The 15,142-nt window shown below is 40.1% G+C and overlaps 1 protein-coding gene across 6 annotated transcripts in view; it reads right to left on the reverse strand.

Moving 5' to 3' along the window:
* Positions 1–15,142, reverse strand: part of STAG1 (STAG1 cohesin complex component) — a 154,200-nt gene that overhangs the window by 130,414 nt on the left and 8,644 nt on the right. The window contains exon 1 of one of the 6 annotated variants that reach the window (XM_086844362.1): positions 1,576–2,082. The exons of the other annotated variants lie outside the window; for them this stretch is intronic. The gene's annotated coding sequence lies outside the window, so the exon portion shown is untranslated. Of the gene's footprint in view, positions 1–1,575; positions 2,083–15,142 lie in introns of those variants that run through there. 6 annotated transcript variants of the gene reach the window in all.

A 15,142-nucleotide genomic window follows, 5' to 3' on the forward strand; every position in this document is an offset into this window, starting at 1 on the left:
TGACCTACTAGAAAGTTGCTATAGCAACGACTGCTTTCAGAAATACACGTTGTGCATTTTAAGTGCCATCATAGTGTAACTCATCTGTCAATTAATAACCATGGCTCACAGGAACATACCACATACTCCAAAAAAATTAACAAATAAACAGAGAGGCTTTATGTCCCCATAAGGAAGTACTGGGAAACCCAGTGTGGGCTTAGACTCACTACCAATAGAAAAAATGAACAAATGACACATATTTAGCACCAAGATGTAACTCCCATATTCTGTTTAAGTGCACACAATTAATGAAGTATGAAAAAAAAACTTCATTTCAGTCTTAAAGGGGGAAAATCACTCATAAATATTATTAAATGTCTAATTTAAGTGAGTTCAACTTAGCTGCAAAACAATGTATAGTAACACACAGAGAACATAATTTAATTTATGTTTCTGTTAGGTGTTTTGAGTGTAATCTCTAATAAGAAGCAATGGATTTGAAAACACATTGAGTAAACAAAAAACCGAGTATCCACTTTCAGCCTCAGCAGACATGAAATCCTGTGGCCAGGTTATTTCTAATCTGTGGCATTGTCCCTTTCTCTGGATGCAGGTGTCCAGCAGTTTTTGGTGATGTTAGATACAAAGCATAAGCACAGAAAAGAACTAAATATCTAAAATGCCAATTCACAGAGAGAAAAGTTCAAGAAAATTCAACTAGCACAATTAGAAACTCAAGAATACTCCAGTACTACCCACAACAACTCATTTCCTGTTGTTTCCTCTCACAGCCCTGCCTTACACCAGCAGCTGATTTTCAGTCAAGTGTGTATTCTAAGTTCCAGTTCTTTGCCTTTCTCAGCTACAGCACATGTGCTGTCCACGGACTGTTACTCTGACCAGTGAAAGGTCAGTGCACTGCTAATTGAAGAATATTCTCTGTACAGAACATGTACAGAGATGATGTACAAGTGTGAGCTTTGCAGAGACCCTGGATCACCAAGGGCTGTCTGCATAATAACATGCTGAGAAAGCCTGCAGAGCTTCCAAGCTCCAATGTGACCTTTAAAAGTGTTTCAATTTCCTTTCTCACATCCTCTAAATCCAGTTCAAACCATTCTCTCACATAACAAAGATAAAAATCATTTTTCCTGTTATATTTTCTTGTTTGAGATGAACATCAAACTCTCACAGCATGCAGTCTTTGACAATATACAGGTATTGATGCCAGCTGAAATCCTTCTGGGTGTCAGAAAACAGAGTAAAAGACTGTGCTGGTTTCAGCTGGGGTAGAGTTAATTTCCTTCACAGGGGCTGGTACAGAGCTGTGTTCAGGTTTGTGCTGAACACAGGTTGATAATGGTAAGATCTTTCTGTTCTCGCTGAGCTCACACGGAGCCAAGGCCTTTCCTGCCCCTCCTACAGCAATGCCAGGGAGGGCCTGAGGGAGCCTGGGAGGGGACACAGTGACCCAAACCCACCCAAGGGATATTCCAGACCTCAGGACTTCATGAACAGTATATAAAATGGAGGGAAGAGTGAGGAAGGGGGACATTTGGAGTGATGGCATTTGTCTTCCCAAGTCACTGTTACCTGTGCTGGGGCTCTGCTACCCTGGAGGTGCGGAACAGCAGCCTGTGGGAAGGCTGAATGAATTCCTTGGTTTCCTTTGCTTCTGTGTGCAGCTTTTGCTTTCCCTGTTAAACTGGGCATCTCTCAAATCATGAGCTGTCCAGCTTTTACCCTTCCATTTCTCTCTCTGATCTTGCTGGTGGGGAAAAGTGAGTGACTGCGAGGCCTGAGATCCAGTGGCTGGATGGGACAGAAATCCTGCCCAAACTTCTGCGTGGCCTCAGGGAGCAGCTCAGCCTGAGCGAGCTCCAGCAAGAACCCTGGCCTGGATTTGTGTGTGCAACAATTCCTACAGGGACTTTCCACTTGTCCTGCACTTCACAGGGAGGATTTTCTAAAAACCATATCACAACTAATCCTTTTAGCTTGGATAACAAAGACCACCTTTGAAAGTCTGATTCTTATACATATATAAAATGTACTGTGAGAGAGCTGTGAGATACACATCTCCCCAAGGCAGCGAGGCCCAGAGGCAGGGGTACAGGGGCAATTCTATCTCACTGCATCTGGCTGACAGCTCACAGGAGCGAAGCAGGTACAACCAACCAGTGTTTCCTTTGTAGTTATGATTAGTGTAACAATCTGAAAAGTCTCTGAACAGCAAGAAAAACACTGCCTTAAAATCTCTTTTCTCACATCAAGATGGAAGAACTTTTTCTCTCTTACCTGTGGACAGCTGGCAGCAGTCATGAGGCAGACGGCTAGTTAAAAACTATTGTTTAAATACAACAATAAAGTTTCTCTTAATCTTTCCCCTGAGATACCAACAGACACACCTCTCCAGGTTTTTTAACAGGAATTTTAAACTGGAATTTTTTTATTTTTTTAAAAAATCCAGAATTTGACTGAGCAGTTTTATGAATCAAACCTTTAAATAATTGAGAACAGCAAGATACCCAAATCTTCTAAGTTATTAAGAAGTGGTATCATTTTCTGGCTAAATTTTTTTTAAACACATCTACAATAATAAAAATACCACATGGGGAAGAAGAAAGACCTGTAAAGACATGTACTTCTACAGAGGCCAAAAGCCTAGTCACAAGACAAATGCATGTGTGTAGCCACACTTCCCAGAACACTCCCAAAATCTGTATCTTCCCAACTGCTTGTGTTTACACGTGTTAGATTTTGCATTATTATCTTTTTAGGTGATAGTTTTCATTCCCTAATATTATATGTATAGGGGGATCCTTCCTTATTCAAAAATGCAGTTATATCCTACCCTGACAAACCCCTCTGATAATAAACAATGCAGGTCAGCTTTCACTACCACCTACATTCAGTACTGTAAGTTCCTCTCATTTCTTTCCAAATCTACTTCTCCCCTCTGGACCTTTCCCTTTGTTCAGGAAAAAATCCCTGCCTGTCTTGACATCACCCTGGTATCTCAAGGCACCAGGTGAGTTTCACAGAGCAGTGGTTCCTCAGCAGTTAGAATGCCACAGCCATCCCCACCTCTCCATCCACACAGCCAGGGCATGCTGGAACCAGCTTTTCAGCTTCTCCTTTGCATTTTCAGGAGGCTGGTTTCTCCCACAGACCCAGCCAGGGCCAGGACACCTCCCTGTCAGGCACCACCTTCCCTCTCTGCTTCTTTTCCTTCACTGACTCAAATGAAGGTTCCATCCTGTCCTGTCCCAACCCTTCCCTGTTCTGGAGTCTGTGCCCCCCTTTATATTCCTGTCAGCAAGATATACCAGCAAACCCTCCCTAAGTAACCATTTCTCTTTATACTCATGTACTCATATATGTGGCTGAGATACTTCATATCTCTTCTTCGGCCTCCTCTTCTAAGAAACATTTCCAGTTGAAAAATAAATTATCCACAATTTTAAAATACAGTCCTCTGAAATGTTAAGTGCTGCAGACTATGCTGGCAAGAGCACAGTGTGGCAAACAAGGGCAGAAGGATGGAGGGAAGCTGAGTGCACCTTCCAGCAGCAGCGTACGGTGAGTTCTGAGCTCACTGTTTAACTCCCAGAACACTCCTCCCCAAAAATAATCTGCTGACTATCAGACCTTCAGGTCCATCATTTCTAGAGTTCTTTTGATCCCAAAGATGTAGCTTTTACATTTTATCCTGTACACTGCTGCTGTCTCGCTATTAGGAAGCGATACAGCCCTGGCCTTCACATAAACAAGACGTTTTACAAAATGTCCCTTTCTGCATAATTTGCCAGTGTAATTAAACATTGAAACTCTGATACTTATCATTGAAAACTCATGTGGTCCTTAGGCTTCCACTTTTTCTTCAGATGGAAGTCAAAAGGCCACATTAACGCCAGCTTTGCTATCAGGATTACACAAACATAACCATTTCTTACTAAATTCATACATTAGCACTAACATGAAAAATTGATGGTTTAGATGAATCCTACATAGCTTTTTTCCAGTGATCTGTTCATCATTCAGTTAATTCCCATATTTTAATTCTTAAAAGACACTTCTAATAAGGCTGTAGGACAGTCTTTCCTTTTATTTAAAGGTTGGATTTCCTTTCTGTTTTTAAGCTGACAATGGTTATATTTATTAGCTAACTAGAAATAATTTCCATTTGCCATCAGCACTGCATAAAGTTCAGTTTGCACTGAAGAGTCAGATTTGAAGGTGTCAAATTTAACCTGACACCTCAAATGAGCTGAATTTTTCCCCAGTAAATGAATAATTTCTACCAACTAGCTGTCAAATTTAAAAAAGTAATTAATACAAATAAACTGCTTCTTAAATTAGAAGTAAAATACTAATCCATAACAATTTATACAATATGCATGAAGTATAATAAAACCATATTCTCTCTTATGATCAATGTGCATTCCCAATCCACTGCCCGAGGGTAAGAGGCTGAGTGCACCCAGCCCTCTGCCCTCACCAACCAGAGAACCAAGAAGTGTAAAAGCAGCAGTGGAACCACCTCCTGACCCAGAGAACAAGAACAGTTATTGGTACACAGACTCTTTCAATGCAGTAAATGGATTGTGTGCCTTTGGAAGAGTCAGGCACAATCCCACCTTAAAAACAGTGAATTTGCAAGAACACATCATGTGCCATCAAATGAGATCCTAAATCTAATCAGCTACTTTGTGGGGATTTCTGAGGAGGTACAATACATTTTTCTCTCCCTCCTGCTGCGTTTCCTGGGAATATAATTGCTCCAGTTAAAACTGTGATGAAGATTTTCTTCCAGAACCAGAACATTATTTCTATTTTCAGGAACCACAGTATCAGAAGTCTTTGCTGCCATGCTGATACACTGATAAAAGCTCTCTTTGTAGAGTTTGGCCTGAGACTGCTGCACACTTACTCTTCCCTTCTGTTTGTCTTTTCCAGCAGTTCCACAAGCTGTGGAAACAATGAAGCTTGGTTCTGCATGGATTACTGTTCTGTAACTCTGTGTGGATTCTCTAACAACAAATGAAATCCTGCTCTTGAAGGATTGTGTAGAAGAGGGACAGGAAAGAGACGTTAAGAGAGTAGCTTTGGCCAGTTATCTGCCTTCACAAAAACTGCAGGAATTTGTCTTTTGGACACCTCCCACCCCTTCCAAATTTAATTGAAATTAGTGGCTGTGCTGTTAAGAGACATGCAGCAACTCAATCCTTATAATGCATTTAAATAACATGTTATGTCAAACCATAAAAAATCTGAACCCCTATTCAAAGGACCAAAAATTAGCAATATTGAAGTACCCTGAGCTTTTCCCTTGTCCCCTCTGTCCCATTGTCCTGGCAGTGACAGGAGTGACTCAAACACTTGCAATGCCACACTGCCTTAGAGAACCAAACTGAAAACCACAAATCAGCAGAAGCTGACATCAAACTGCCCATACAGATAGAAATCACCAAGAACAAGAGAAGCCAAGACAATCTCCAGAAAACAGCTGTTAAAATTCTTGGGTTTCTATCCAAGTAGCACGTATTTGCCAAGAACCTTTAAGCTTCTTTTCTACCTTAAAAGCATTTGGAATAAACACAGACAATTAAATGTGTACTGTAGAACTGTTTTAAAGGATTGACTTCTCTGTTTCCAAACTAATACACATTCAAAGGTTTGTTCCAAAATCTTCCAGAATTCAGCAGTCAAAAAACTCTTAATCCCAGAGCTTTAGTAGGGCAGGATTTAATGCTCAGCATTTTACCCTTCTGAGTTGCTGATCTTTTTACTTATTTATTTTTTAGTGCGGGAAACAAAGGCTCAAGAATTAAGGAAAGCAGGTGATAAAAGCAAAAAGACTGATATGTGGCTTCTAATAAGCCATACCATAATCTCAGAGAAGAGGAAGTTGTTAATGACTTCTCTGATAATATGAAAAGCAGTAGCAGGAACAGGCAACATCAATGAATGCAGAGGGTTTAGTAAATCATGATAAGGGTTTAGGATGAGAGGCAGTTTCCTGGTCCAGGTCAAGTTGATTTTGTCTGCTGAATGAACTAACAGCATGATTGCTTCCAGAGAATAATTTGAACACATTAATACTGACAGCCTCTCTAAATCTGAGCTGAACCCAAGAAATTATGAAGTACTGTATTGATCAGGGTCCTGCTAAGAGAAGTGTTGAAGAGCACCTAATTGCAGTGTTCAAAAGGAGTGCTCTCAGAGCCCTGCCACTATTTCGTGAAAATTCAGTCCAGTGATCAAGGCAATATCCATCCACCTGAACAGCTAGATGTAACAAGAACAAACACTTTCTGATTTGAGGAAAAGCCAACTAATTTTTTTTCAGAAATACTTCTCAAGGAAAATGCAGTGAATGTAAAACTTAGAGCAAAAAACATTTCCAGAATTATTTGTTCAGGGACATATGAGGTAGTAATTCTATTTTGGGTTTCAAAAAGAATGACTGGACATGCTCAAACTCCATTTAAGGGATGCATAGAGCCTAGAACAGCTAGAATTCAACACAAATCCTCCTGTATTCCTAGAGAAAAGCAATGATGTTCATTAGGAGTCAATGATGCTGGTGCTAATCAGAGATTACTCATCAACAATCACAGATATCAATGAACAAAGATTACTCATCAATAAACACAGGTTAAAAGTGAGCTCTGCAAGTCTCCCTGTCCCAAATGATTTAGCTTGAACCTTCAAACCTGCATGTGCTAAAGAAACACCACCAAAATTTTAGCAGAAAGGGGCACATCTTGGTAATCAGTGAAAAGCAGTTAAGAAACAAGTTGGCGGCAAACTGAAAGGCCCCATTCTATTTACCTCATCTTACCCAGTCTAACTGAGCAAGGTACTTAATCCAGCTCAGTGTCACTGATGTACCACTACCTGTCTGGAAGGGAAGAGGGTGGATGGCTCAAGAACACATGTAATGTAAATCTTTTTTGGAAAAGTGCCATTCCAGGTGACAACTCAATATTCAGACAATCCATTAAGCCTCTGCTGAGCTTCTGAAGAAATCCGTGAGATTTTGTAACTTCTTGCTATTTCCCAGGAGCTTCTTGGCTACTGTTAGAGCTTATCCAAAGGCCTGCAGGTGGATAAGGAGGTTGCCTGGATTTTCTCTGACTGTTCCATGAGGAGGTTCCAGTACCAAAGGGGTCATCCAGAGCAAGCTGGAAGCAGAGCTTTCCTCCTTTTCTCCAGGGAGCTGCCAGTCTCCTAGCAGTAGTAGCCCAGCAAGGTCAGATTGAGAAAAGGGTGCCAAAAATATTCCACCAGCTAAAAATGAGGAAGCTGCTTGATTAGGCATAAAAGTATAGCTTTTATTTCAGCTGTGATCTCAGAAGCTCTAAAATAGAAAAATTCCAGAAAATACAGAGTAGACAAAAAATTCTCAACTTAGTCTCTAATCCACTATCAACTGAAGTATAAAATTAGATAAACATGCAAAGGACTATCTTCTCCAATTTTAGTAAGGACATGGGAATATCTCAAATTATACTGTGTATGAGGATAGTCTAGTTTCTTAGTTATTCAACTAAATTCAGTAAGAGACAATAAGAATTTAAAAGCAGATTTTTCTTCTTACACTTCGCTTTGTGAGCTGCATGAGGATTTTTTTTCTCAACTTTATTAAATTTTATATTTTAAAATAGCATCCTTAATTACTGCTTAGCGCTTCTATAAACTTTTAATGTCCAAATTTTATTGTAGCCATTTTAATACCCATAATTAGCTCTTCCTGATTTTTAACGCAAAATACTATAAATTACTGAGTACTGTAACATTTCCATTTTCTAATAGTAAGACAGATTTTTAATATTACAGATATGACAGGTTCTCCCATTTAAAGTGGTTGAGCTTACCTCCCTACTTCATTACACAGCTCATGTTCAATACACTCCAAATTGCCAGTGGCTCTTTTCATCATTAATTACATATTTCAAGTCCAACACTAATCAATTTCCAGCCCATGACCAACAGAAAAGAGCAATCCCACCTCTTATTCTTTACCTCAGCCTGGCCTGCTCTGCTATGATTACCATGTTCTCCTGTCTCTGTCACGCTCAGCTTTCTAAATAATGGGTTTCAAGCAGGATACACTGCTTTCATGTGCATTTGTAAAATCTATGGCAAAACACATTATCAGTCTATCCCAGGCCCACAGGCACTTGGGAAGGAGCACACCCCTGCAGGATTGCTAACTGGCCTTCCAACACCTGGCTGCAAGAGGAAACACAAGAGGAACGGGAGCTCCAAAAGCCATGCAACTCTAGTGCAATTCCCAGCACCGATTTTTATATTTCTTTATCAAAAAATGCTCTGGTATTAATACTGACAAAGAGAGAAAAGAGAACTGACTGCCTTTTTGAACTGATGCTTTTAGGCTTATTCCTCTTTTGCAGGAATATAGGGAATTACTTGTGCATCTGCTATGGAAGGCACCTGCCTTAGCTGCAGGCTGAAATTTGGACTTCACTGTGCACTTAGAGCAGGCATTCAGCACTCCAAAACGTATATGCTGAAAATCACACAACCTTCCTAAGTACAGAAGGTCCTGAATATACAGCTCCCAGAGAATTCACAGGTAATGCCCAATCAGTATGTGGAGCACAAACTCCACCCTTGAATGTGTTTGAGGTTTTTATGCCTGTGGGTTTTTGCTCTTTCATTCTTCAATTTAAAAAAAAAAAAAAAAATTAAATAAAGTGAAGTCAAATCCCGTCCACTTCATATTTCTGTAGGTACCATTCAAAACCAGAACTGTAAGAAGGATGTGATCTTGTAGACAAAGCACCATAAGCAGATGTGAGACAACAGAGAGCCTGGACATCACGTCTAATAGAAGCTGTGGATACTGCACTTTTAAAAACCAGCCTATTTCAGTGCCAGCCCTCTGAACCTACAGCACCAGTGAAACCCAGCCAAGCACTCCCAAACCTTCAACCTTCCTTTGCAGTCAGAACTCAGGAAACTCTACAACACTCTCGTGTTTTATTCATTTTATATACTGTATATATATTATAAAAAATATTATGTTTAATTGTATGTTTTATTCACAAATTAACTGCAGTCAATACAGCCATCTTGCAGTTCCAGAGACACTGGGCATGTTAACAGAATGCAAAATAAGACAGTTACTAGTTTCAGCAAAATTTCCCACATTGAAGCTAAAAACATCTCTCCAGAATTCCTAGGGTAATGCTGAGAAAATTGTGTCTTTTAATCTATAAAAAGTTTCATAAGCTCCTTACCAATGGGCACAAAAGCCTCTTCCACTTTCATTTATTCCTCAAAGGAGGGAGCACTGATACATGAACACATTGAGCTGAGATGGAACAACTAATGTTTCTGTAGCAGGAGCATCCATGTGTTCTTTACAGACAGATATTTATCTGACATTAAAATGCAATTTGGCAGCCACATTTCAAAAAAGATTGTCATTTAGAGTAGCTGCTGAACTTACTACAAGAATGAACTGGGAGAATGAGTCATGAGATTAATTGCCAAAGGAAGAATAAAGAAAACATAGTGAGATTTCAGTTCACTAGAAAAATGGTACCCAGCACACATTTCAAAGTATCATTTTTAACAGGAGAGGTTTTATAATTCTTTTTATTATTTAAAAATTAATATCTAAAAGGGTATTTATTATTGCCTGTTCTCTATGATACAATTTAATTTCTAATCTGCTTGCAAACTCCCAGACCGATGAAGACTTGGATAAAATGAAACCACCACAACCCCATTACAGGGAAATGGAAGAGAAAACAATTAGCACAGTAGTTAAGTACTGACTTGCAAACATAAGATGATTTCCTTAAGTCAACAACTGACATTACAAGAGCAAGGTAAGATTGAAATGAATGCTTGAAGTCTATCACCTGCTTTCTGAGCAGAGCCCCCAAGTAACAGGGGAAAATAAAATCTTTAATGTCTAAAAGTTTCTAAGCAAAGATGATTTTAGGGACAAACCACTGTCAGGTAGCTGGTGAGATTCCTGCTCCGAACACCCAATGATCCAGTTCTTGGCTGTGAGAAACAAGAAATTCTGCCTTGTTATACCCCACATTTAGTCATTTACCTTCCCCTTCCTACTGGCTGTTGTTTTGGTCTGTTAAAGTGTTTCTTTTTTTTTAATTTCTTATTTTAATTTCAGATAAGAAATAGTTACAAGGTTGTGATAAAACAGCACAAACTTTTTCTTGTTTCAACACTAAACTGTTGAGTCTGTTAACCAAAAACTTAGATACAGCCACTATGAAGAGGAGGAACAGGAAAACGGTTTTGGAGCTTGATCAAGGAAAGGATTCTTAAAAATACTGCAGTCTACAGAAAACAGAGCAGAAGAGAGACTGGCAGAATTATGTGCTACAGGATGAAACCAGAGAGAAAAACATCCTAAGACTGAATGGATTTTGATTTAAACATTTAAAGCTCAAGCTTCTTATACACACACAGTGCCAAACTCTCAAGAGATCCGAGCGCAGTTGACTTTTTTTACCTTTTTTTTTTTTTTCAGAAACCTTTGGATTTTTGAGGGCTTTTAGAAGGGAAAGTAAGAGATTGATGGTAAGGCTCTTCCTAGTCTATGAAAAAGGGAGATATATTGGTAAGTGATGTAATCATGGAGATGAGTTCCCCTGGGAGGTACACTGGAAGAATAAAGCGCTGATGGCTTCCCAGCTGCAATGATAGGGACTAAAACCATATTCCCAGAGAACTAGCCAGGTTCCTTGAGCACTCACTCTGTGCTGCCCCACCCAGTAAAATGTCTAAGTATACAACAAAGCACGCTCCATCAGGTTGGGAACCACAGAAGTACAGACCCAAAACATCAACAGCTTCTCCAGACCAACCCTCAGTATAACAATTCCCATCTTCACACCACAGAGAACTCTCTAACCTGCAAAGGTAAATCCCTGTCTTCCCAAACACCTCTGCCAACACCCCCAGCACAGCAGCAGGGCTGGGGAGCTCCAGCTGCACAGGGAGGACATGTGGCACCAAAGAAAGGTTGTTCAGCCACCATCCCCTGCATTTTTCTGCTACTCAAAGTCCCGTTCATCTGCTGACAAATTCCCTCAGCGTGTCTCCAAAACACCTGTACAAGTGCAGTGGCTGTGATGGGCTGGCCAAGGCAGATGGCACCGGTGACACACACACACACAGTACCCCTGTTCATCCCAGACCTGCACAGAGCACTCGTCCTCTCCCCGAGGCACAGCCTGGAACAGCTTCAGCCCTGCCAGGAACACAACCTCGTGCTCCAAGGACACAAACTGCTCCGCAAGGAACCGGCAGCAATGGTCGGGGGACAGAGGCTCATTAGTCAAAAGCAGACACTTGGGGGTGACAGGAGGGCAGCAAAGGTGATAGCCTGTCATCTAAAAAAAAGAGGTGGGAAAGCACTAACTGACAACAAAAAAGCACTAAAAAATACAAAAGGTTAGTTATGTTTATCAATATAAAGCTACTAAGTGAACAAAATTCAGTAAAGCCTAAAAAGAACAATCTAGTTCCATTTATTTACTTATAAACTGATCAATTTTTAACTTTCATCCCACCTCTACTGATAGTCCCATGACAAATTAGCTTGTAAAACTCAGTAAAAGGTAGTTTCAAAATAAGGAAACAAGGAGTGAAATCCAAGTTACAAATCATTACGCACTTAAAACAGTAGCATACCAAAGCAGATCTGTCTGAAGCTATTCCCTGAAGATTACAAACTGATAGGAAACAAATGCTGTGATATAAAGGATTCAGGATTCAAGCAGACAGTAAATAAATTTTGCTAATGATGTCATAACTAGAAGACTGGCTTCAAAGCTCAAAACATCTCTGCTTGGTACAAAAATGTACCTTCAGTTTGGAATAAACAAAAACTGCAAATGCTATCCATGCTGGAAGACAGCTGTTTCCTAGGAAAATTTTAGGGCAAGTCTGTGAAAGACACAGATTACATCCATATTAAATGCATCCCTTCACTTTTTTAGCATCTTTTAATTTTCTTTCCCAGTTTTTTCTCTTACAGCTGCTATCATACTTTTACCACAAAAAAACCCCAAGTCTTCTTCTCGTATTGTCAAAGTCATCACGAAGACTTGTACCATTTTATAATAACAAAAAAGCAGCATTTGAAATCAAAGGAGGTGAAAAAACCAATGTTGCGTGTATGCTTCCAAGAGCTTGATGCTGAACAAACAAGGCAGCCTCTTTCTTCAGTGCTCTTCATGAATATTGAAGACTGCAGCTAATCAAATGACAGCGCAGACAACTGCATCAGCCAGCAGCATCCTCACACTCCTCCCCAGGAGCAAGGGGAGAGCCCGGGCTCCTCTCTGATACCATCTCAGCCAAGGATTGATCCTGTGTTTGTGCTGCAGCCCGTGCTAACCACACAGGGGAAGCTGTCCCTGTCAGAGGCCAATATCCATTTGTTTCACTAGTGACAGTCGCCTTCCATGTGGGTTCCCAGGGCAAATATCCATTTGTTTCGCCAGTGACAGTCGCTTCCCGTGCGGGTTCCATCCCTCCCTCTGTGACAAGGGTGACCGTGTCTCTCGGTGAAAGAATCCAGAGTGACTCCAGATACCCAAGCACAACCCCTGGGATGGCCTGCAAAGTCTTCCATGAATAACAAGCAAGAGGATGAGGGAAGAGCAAGGGACTCTTGTGAAGAGTCACAATAAATAAATAAATGAACAATTCACCTTGCACCACTAAATAATCAGAACAGAGTGCCCAGTTTGGGGGCCCAGGCTTTGAGATATGAACTGACAGGAGAGAGTCTACAAAGCAGTAAGCTGGGTCAGAGGACAAGAAAACCAGAGGAAGAGGGAAACACTGAAAAATTCAAAGACCCGGTTTGTGTTAGAGCTCGAGAAAAAAATATGACAGCTCATGGACACTACAGTACACCAGAAATACCTCATTGTGATGAAATAAAACCCAAAAGTTAACTGCAAAATGTGTCAGTTAAACACTGGAAACAAACCAGTCAGTAAAAACATATAGCACTGGAGTAAGCTGCTTAGGAAATGTAGTGAAACTTCCAGCAACTAAGAGATTAGACAAGCGGTTGTCGAGAATATTGTAAATTGTTGCACCCCAAGACAGACAAAGGGATTAACTCAAGGTCTCACTCCATTGTTTTTTTATTCTGTGTTCTTCCAAGAACAAAGAAAGCCCAGGAAGAGCCACAAAAGTAAAAGTAAATAAATAACCATCCTAGTACAAGTCCATTGTTCCAGTAAAACACAAGACTGACAGAGGTCTGCAGCTTTAATATCCCTTAATGGCTGTAAAAGCAAGATGATTTTGGACTTAAGAGTCGTGATCCTAGAGCTTCCAGCAATGCACAAAACAAATCAGTGCATAAAATTCAAATAAAATAATTAGAGAAAAACACACTCCACCGGTTCTTTCATTAAATAAAATCAACAGTACCAGTCTTTCTTTACAACAGTAAAAGTATTTCTAGCATCTATTCTCACAACACAGCACATTCCAGTTAGAGGATGGAGACATATAAGTGACAAACGCTTTGCAATTTTTCAAAAGTAAACTATTGTTCTTAAAGGAAAATAATTATAGGATTAAATAACAGAAAACTTCTGCCTGAAAGCCAGGAGTAGAGGACTGCAGAGCAGGTATTATAGGAAACTACTAACCACTGCAACATTTTGGGTAGTAGTCCTCAAGAAATCATATAGCAAGGTTAAATCCCTTAAACACAGGGAAATTCTTATCAGCTGCAGGGTAAAGAAAAAATATTTAAAGAAAAAGAACATGATGGAGGGTGGTTTCAATTTTTCTCATCACATATCATCAACATTAATTTAAAATTAAGGGGGAAAAAAAAAGTGCTATACTGTCCGCCAAGACAGGAACCTTTCACCTGGGACTGCAGCCAAACTGAGACACTGTAGGTGCACCCTTCTGTGCACCCTCAGAATGCACTCTGAGCACCACCAGCTCTAATCTCAACACCACCTCTCAGCTCTTGGCCAGGTTAAAACCACATCATTTTGCTCCCTTATTTCATATTCCACATTCTCAACTGCCCAAGCACACAGTGTTGTTATATCCTGCTGGATATAACATCCGCTGTCTGTTCAAGTTCCTCTGGGAGATTTCATCCAAAATAAATGTTCTCTCCTAAACAAAGTTAGGAAAAACATTTGTTCCTTATCTGATCCCTCGGTAACTTGCCTGCTTTGGAGGAAAACAAGGATACAGCACAAAAGACACCTGACTGACAAGGTCCACCTTTTGGTAACTTTATGGCAAGAAACCAAAAAACCAAAGCCTGGTTTCCAAACCTGGGGAGTTATGCCTCACACAGTCTGGTGTTCAGGAACAGCTTCTGTTCACAAGTAGCAGACTGATGTCTGTCCAACTCCTGTCCTTGCCAGAGTTGGAAGGATGCACTGAAGGTTACTCTCCATGTGGCACATGCAACCTGCTCCCATGCAAAACCTGCACAACTACAAAATCTGCAAGAGATACCTGAGTCAAACCAAGCTACCACTTACCATTTTGCAGATAATCATGAAATGATCAAGCAATGTGGATTTATTTTTTTTTTTAACAACTAAGAAACAACGATCTCATTAAAGCCACAGCCCTTTACCCTAAAGTATGAAAACTCAGCAGGAATTTCCCACTGAAATCCTTAGAAGAAAATGTATTTACCACACCTAAAAAACCTAAACAAAACAAAAACTAACCAACCAAAAATAAAACCACAAACCAAAACCACAAAACCAAAACCACAAAACCAAACAAAAAAACCCACCTTAATTTCATATTCAAAAATCAATTTGAATAAGTTTTGTTAAAACACCACAAAAATAAGCAATCTGCAGCTAAAAACTTAACACAGGACTTTCCAGTCAGGACAGTCGATTTGTCAGTCATGTGTTATTTGAAACAAGATGGGAGTAACTGCCTAACAATACCCATCTCAACCACAGGCGTGCTCATCTGAGCCATCTATAACAATAAGAAAACCAACATTCCCCTTGAGGATTAAAAAAAAAAATCCTCAGCAACCAAGTTCCAAACTGCCTGAGCTTACAGCTAAGGAAAAATAATACAAATGAGGCTGCCCTGTGTATTAAATTTTTGTTCTTTGTTG

Source organism: Cyanistes caeruleus, chromosome 10 (assembly GCF_971803275.1).
Source record: "Cyanistes caeruleus chromosome 10, bCyaCae1.hap1.1, whole genome shotgun sequence".
NCBI lineage: Eukaryota > Metazoa > Chordata > Aves > Passeriformes > Paridae > Cyanistes > Cyanistes caeruleus.